Source organism: Pteropus medius, unplaced genomic scaffold (genome assembly GCF_902729225.1).
Source record: "Pteropus medius unplaced genomic scaffold, Ma_sr-lr_union100, whole genome shotgun sequence".
In the NCBI taxonomy this organism is placed as follows: domain Eukaryota; kingdom Metazoa; phylum Chordata; class Mammalia; order Chiroptera; family Pteropodidae; genus Pteropus; species Pteropus medius.
The window spans coordinates 1-7303 of record NW_024351568.1 but is presented as its reverse complement, the minus strand read 5'-3'; the positions used below and the strand labels follow the sequence as shown (position 1 = coordinate 7303).

At 44.4% G+C, this 7303-nt stretch overlaps 1 pseudogene; it reads left to right on the top strand.

The window, feature by feature from the left end:
• Positions 1-444: 444 nt before the first annotated feature.
• On the top strand, positions 445-560 carry LOC120587053 (uncharacterized; annotated as a pseudogene).
• The last annotated feature ends 6743 nt before the right edge of the window (positions 561-7303 follow it).

Here is a 7303-nt window from a genome sequence, read left to right as displayed (position 1 = left end):
TGATTTGCATTTCCCTGATGATTAGTGATGGTGAGCATTATTTGTGTACCTGTCGGCCATCTGTATGTCTTCATTGGAAAAATTTCTATTCAGATCTTTGCTTGTTTTTTAATAAGATTATTTATTTATTTATTTGCTATTGAGTTCTATGAGTTCTTTATATGTTTTGGATATTAATCTCTTATTGGATATATGATTTACAAATATTTTCTTTCATTCAGTAGGTTCCCTTTTCATTTCGTTAATGGTTTCCTTTGCTGTGAAGAAGCTTTTTAGTTTGATTTAGTCCCACTTGTTTATTTTTCCTTTCGTTGCCTTTGCTTTTGGAGTCAGATCCAAAAAATCATCATCAAGACTCAGGTCAAGGAGCTTATCACCAATGTTTTCTTCTAGGTATTTTATGATTTCAGGTCTTAATATTCTTGAGTTAATATTTGTGCGTGGATCTACAGCCATGCTACCCTGAGGAAGCCCGATCCCATCTGATCTCGGAAGCTAAGAGTAAGGCCTGGTTAGTACTTGGATGGGAGACCACCTAGGAAGACCAGGTGCTGTAGGTGTAAATAATAATAAATATAATAATAATAATAAATTAAATAAGGGATTGTAAGCTGACAAGGTACTTGGAATCTGTGAGGTCAACCAAAGGTTGCCTCGCCTAAAAAATAAAACATAAAAAATAAAATAAAAATATTTGTGCATGGTATAAGATAGTGGTCCAGTTTCATTCTTTTGCACGTGGCTCTCTAGTTTTCCCAACACCCTGTGTTAAAGAAACTGTCATCTTACCATTTTATATTCTTGGATCCTTTGTCATAAATTAATTGATCATATATGTGTGAGTTTACATCTGGACTGTCTTTCTGTTCCATTAATCTGTTTGGTTTTATACCATACTGTTTTGATATCCTGTGGATGTCTGTTAGATCTAGTTGGTTTATAATGTTGTGCAAGTCCTCCGCTTCCTTGCTGATCTTCTACCTAGTTTTTCTACTTATTATTGAAAATGGTTAGTATTTCACCCTCCTACTCTTATTGTTGAATGATCTATTTCTCTCTTAATTTTTTCCCCCACTTTTAAGTCATGTGTTTTGGTACTTTATTGTTAGATGCATGTGTGTTTCAATTTGTTACATCTTCCTAATGGATTGACTCTTTTATCATTAAAAACTGTCCCTCTTTCCTCTAGTAAAATTTTTATTTTAGTCTGTTTTGACTGATATTAGTATAAGCACTCCAGCTTTGTTGTGGTTGGTGTTTGCATGATATATCTTTTAAAATAACTTTAACTGTTTTCGTATCTTTGAACCAAAAGTGTGTCTCATGTAGACAGCGTATAGTTGGATCTTAAACAAAAATACAGTATGACAATCTTTGTCTTTTCAAAAAATTTTTTCCAGCTTTATTGAGGTATAGTTAACAAAAATTGTGTATATTTAAGATGTACAACTTGATGATTTGATATACATTTTGAAATAATCATAAGCTAATAAACATATCTATCACCTCGCTTAGTTACCATTTCCTCCTTTCCTCCCTCCTTTTTCCTTTTTCCTTCTTTCTTTCCTTTCTTCCCTTCCTGCCTTCCTCCCTCCCCCTCCCTTCCTTCATCTTTTTTTACAGCGTTACTGAAATATAAGACCATTAGTTGCTCATATTTACAATATACAATTCAATGATTTTTTTTCAATTATAGTTGGCATTCAATACTATATTAGTTTCAGTTGTACAGCATAGTGATTAGAGATCTATATAACTCACAGAGTGATCAACCTAATAAATCTAGTACCCCTCTGCCCATTACATATTACAATATTATTGACTATATTCCTTATGCTATTCTTTATATCTCCATGACTATTTTGTAACTATCCATTGGTACTTGTTAATCCCTTTGCCCTTGTTGACCAATTCTTCCCAACCTCCCCTCCTATTTGGTAGCCCTCAAAATATTCTCTATCTATGAGTTTCTGTATGTGTTGTTGTTTATTTTGTTTTTTAGATTCCACGTGTACGTGAAATCGTATGGCATTTGTCTTTCTCTATCTGACTTACTCCATTCAGTACAATTACCCCTAGGTCCATCAAGGCAATAACTTTTTTCCATCTCCTTACTTTTAGTCTGTGTCTTTAAATCTGAAGTGAGTCTCTTGTAGGCAGCATATGTAGGAGTCTTGTTTTCTTATCAATTCAGCCACCCTATCTTTTGGTTGGAGCACTTAATTCTTTTTCGTTTGAGGTACTTGTAGTTATTGCCATTCTTTATTCATGTTTTTAAGACATATTTTTTCTTCTTCTTAAAGAAGTCCTTCCAACATTTCCTGTAATACTGGCTTGGTGGTGATAAACTCCTTTAATTTTTTCTCGTCTGGGAAGCTCTTAATTTGTCCTTCAAGTCTAAATAATAACTTTGCTGGATAAAGTAACTTGGTTGTAGATCTTGGGTTTTCATCACTTTGAATATTTTGTGCCATGCCCTTCTGTCCTGCAAAATTTCTTTTGAGAAATCAACTCCCAGTCTTTTGGGTGCTCCCTTGTGGGTAACTGATTTACTCTTGACACTTTTAAGATTCTCTCTTTGTATTTAACGTTTGGCATTTTAATCATGATGTGTCTTGGCTTGGGCCTCTTTGGGTTCATCTTGTGTGGGACTCTCTGTGCTTCCTAGGGTTGTATGTTTATTTCCTTCACCAGGTTAGGGAAGTTTTCCATCATTATTTCTTCAAATAGGTTTTCAACTTCTTGCTCTCCTTCTCCTTCTGGTACCCCTATAATGCAAATGTTGGTATGTCTGATGTAATTTCATAAGCTCTTATGTTATCTTCATTATTTTGGATTATTTTATCTTGGTAACTAAGCCATTCTGATTGGGTGTTCTCCACTACCCCATTTTCTATAGGAGAGGATTTGATCCTCTGCTTCATCCACTCTGTTGATTCCCTCTAATATACTCTTCATCTCAGATATTGTATTCTTCATTACGGACTGATTCCTTTTTATAATTTCCATCTCCATATTTATATTTTTATCTCTTGTTAAAGTTCTCACAGAGTTCATCTGCTCTTCCCCTGAGTTCTCTGAGCATCCTTATAACCAGTGTTTTGAATCTGGTAGATTGCTTGACTCCATTTTTCCTGGAGCTCTGTTCTGTCCTTTGTTTCCCATTTTGGCTGCCTCTCTACATCTGTTTCTATGTACTAAGCGAAGCTCCTAAGTCTCCCAGTCTTATTAGCATGGCTTTGTGTAGTAGGTGTCCCACTGGCACAGTTCTGAGATGGGTCCAGCTGCAGGCCAAGTTTAACCCCCTCTGGGGCCACTTGGTAAAATTTAGCAAGCAATCCACAGATGCTATGGTATTGCATGAAAAAACAAATTAGCAAATATCCATAGATTAGACACCACTATGAAAATGGTGTCTATGAGCTGAAGCTCTCCCCTAGCCTGTAGAGACTGAGAATCACATTAAATGGGTATGAGGAACAGCTTCATTTTTATCGCATTGCCCTATCCTCCCAGGCCAATACAGCTCTACGCCTAGAAGGCCTCCCCGGGCCTGTGGTTTCTCTAGTGGAAAAAAGAGAATTTAAGATGGACATGTAGCTTCCCCAGTGCTGAGGGATACTTCCCAAGAGGACCACTCAGGTCTCACCTCATGAGGATCACTGGGGAGATGTGTGGAACTCTACCACTGGGCATCAGATAGAGGCTAAGAGGGAGGTGGGGATTACAGCACCCAACACTTAGGTCTTGGCAGACTGCATTCCTGCTTAGAGCAGCCAGTGGCTTTGCCCATCTGCAAAGCTGAGCCACTGCTCCCATCTGGCCAGTGAGCTCAGCTGGCACTTCTGCCTGATTTGGATCCCTAGACCAATGGGCCTTACTGGCCATGGGGCCTATTCTATGGCTCTGCTCGAGGAAGGGAGCAAATTCGCAGCCCTTCCCAACTGCTAAACATAGCCACCAGTCCCACCACAGCAGAAGGCCTGGGTATAGAGGTTCAGTACCCACAGAGCACATCTAACTGTCCAGCCAGGAGTGGAGCAAATTAACAGTACCACCCAATTGCTAAGCATAGCCTTGAGTCCTGACCCTTCAGGAAGCATGACCACAGATGCCTGGCACCCACGGAGCACATCTTACAGGCTACCCGGGCAGGGGAGAAATTCGCAGGCCAACCCAATGGCTGAGCATATCCTCTAGTCCTGTCACTCCAGGAAGTGTGGCCACAGATGTCCAGAAGCTGCGGAGCACATCCTGTGGCCCAACCAGGCAGGGAGCTAACCCAGGAGCCCTGCGCAACTGTTAAGCATAGTCTCTGACCCGGCAAAACCAGGGATCTTAAACAGTGACTCCGAACAGCCTTGGAATCCAGCCTATGGTACTGCCCAGCTGCAGAGCACAGCCTACAACTCCACCCAGCAGTAGATCCTGACCTGTGGTCCTGCTTGATTACTGAACACAGCTTGTGGCCACTCCCAGGCAGGGACCTCGACCAGTGACCCACCCAATAACAGAGCATAGACTATAGCCCTACACAGCCAGGGAACCAACACAATGACCCAGGCCAATCATGGAACAATTTCCAGCCCCACCTAGCTGTGAGGTACAGCTAGAGTCCCTGCCTAATCAGAGGGCCTGGCCAGTGACTTCTCCCAATAGTGAAGCACAGCCAGTGGCATACCTGATCACAAACCCCAGCCTGCAGCCATACTCATCTTTGGGGCACAATCTGCAGTCCCACCTGATCACACAACACAACCTGAGGCCCTGGCCGACGGCAAAGCTTCGTCTATGGCCTCACCTGAACACGGACTCCAGCCGGTGGCAGCAGCCAGTCAGGAAGTACAGCATGAGGCCCCACTGTAGGGAGATAAAGCTCCCCAAATTCAAAAGAGTGCATGGATTATCTCGGGAGGCCTGCTTGCATGAAAAGGAAAAGGCTGGTTCTGTGGAATTCCAGGAAGAAGAAGATTAAGTATAGATAAAGGAAGTGTCAAAGGGAGTATGAAAGGAAGTGTCGATTGTACCTTGATCTTCAGGATGTTACTTTAATTATGTTATCTTGGGAGATCAAAAGGAACAGATTATGTATAAAAAGAAGGATAAGAAATAAACTCGGAGAGACAGTTGTGAGATCTGTTCTCCCTCCTGCACCCTGTCTGTCTTCTCTTTTTTCTCAGTCCCCGCTCCCCCATTCAGGTACCCGGTTTGACTTGGTCGGCTGGCTTCCGACACCCCACCAAACCAAGGTCAATTGCAGAGCAGAGCCTGCCACCCTGCCCAATCATGGAAGCCAACCAGAGGCACTGTCCTATCAAGGAGAACAGCCTGCAACCAGAGGTGTTTGCAGAGCCCAGCTAGTGGCCCCACCTGACCACAGAATATAGGTCACAAACCCACGCAATCAGGGAGCCCACCAGTAGCCCTGCTTGTGTACAGAGCCAAACCAGCGGTCCCACCTAACAGCAGAGCCCAGCAAGTGGCAATCCCATGACCTTAGAGTACAGGCAGTGGTTTCAAACAGGGCTTGCTACTAGAGACCCTAGTAGCAAGCCCTGTTTGTCCATATATGCTACAAATTGTCTAAATCAGCTGGAAAGGAGACCATTTACTCAAGTGTACAGTTACTAACACAAGGATGAAAAGATCAAGAAAAATCAGGTAAGAGTCCTAGTTAAGATGGTAGAGTAGGTGAACATTGTGCTTGTCTCATCCCATGACTGCATTAAAACTGCAACTAAGATGAACGGAAGTACTATAAGAATATAAAAAAGCCATCTTGAGACTAGTAAGACAGGTGAAGACGGGAAACGGGCTGGCCCTGCACCCACGTGTGGGAGTCAAGAATTGAGAGGGACATCTCAGCGGCAGAGGTCCACCCTGAACAGGGAGGGAGTGGCCCCAGCCCCAGACAGGGCTCCCCAGCTTGGAGCCTTGGTGCCAGGAAGAGGAGCCCCCAAAACTTCTGGCTGTGAAAATCAGTTGGGATTCCATCTGTCCTGGTGAGATGGAAGGCAGCTGGAAATTCAGGCATCCTCTTAAAGGGCCTGCACACAGACTCACGCTCCCAGGCATTCACCAGTGAGGGACAGCAACTAGAGAGGTGACACAGACATACAGGAAAAGACTGAGTTGTATGACCACAGGGTGACGGCTGGAGGGAAAGCCACCATCACCCCTGTGTTGAGCCCTCCTCCTGTGTAGCCAGGGGGCTGAAGCAATCTTTCTGTCTTGAGCCCTACTGCACACATTAAAATGTGAATTTTCATTGGCCTGGTGAGCCCTGCTCACTGCACCCTGATGACTCCCTGGGACTCTGTCCCACCAAACTTGCACACCACCAGAGGCTTTTTCTCTGCTGGCAGGAAGCCACTGTTGGCCTGCACTGCAGTTTTTCTTAGACAGCTCTTGGGGGTCTGCAGGTCCCAGGCAGGTGGTGGCTGGCCTTGGTGGGCTCTGAGACTTACGGAGTGGCCCCAGGCTCAGCACTGGCACCAAATCTGAATCTGCATTAATCCACTGAATACAAGTCACCTAACGCTGGTGACTCCCTGAGACCCCCACCCTAATCAACTCTCATGCCACTTGTACCAACTGAGGCTCTTTCAGTGGCTGAGCTTTATGGATGGGTAGCAGGTGGTGGCAGGCCTATGGAGTCCCTCGGCCTTTTGCTAAGCTGCCCCAAGCCTGGTTTTGGTGATGACCAGCCTCGATTCACGGCATGGCTTCTCCCACATACCTCCAGGTCCAGCACAGGCAGTGACCAGCCACAGATTGCTTTGGAGCTCCTACCAGAGATTCCTAGACCAGTCACAGGTGGTGGCTGACCTTTGACTGCACAGGAGTCCCTTCCAAGAGACCCCGGAACCAGCATACCCAGTAGCCAGCTTCAAACCATAACAGAACACCACCCAAGTAGCCCCACAAGTGACACATCCAAAGGGTGGTCTTGGCAGGCACCAGAGCCTGCTGGGATGTATTCCACTCCATGAGATCAGCTCCTGCGCAGCACTTTGTGTGCTGTGGTTGTGGCCGATCCTCACAGTAAGCCTAAGGGCCAGTCCCACCTACGGATGGGCCAACAGCAATCAAGGCTAAACTACAGCAGGAGAGTACAAAGAACCCACACAAAGGACACTCCTGGAACATACAGCTTAGGTAATCAGGGAGACTGTGCCACTCGGCCCCACAGGACACCTACTGCATAAGACCACCCTGCCAAGACTGGGAGACATAGCAGATCTGCCTAAGACATAGAAACAAAGACAGAGAAACACAGCATGAGGAGAAAAAGAAACACGTC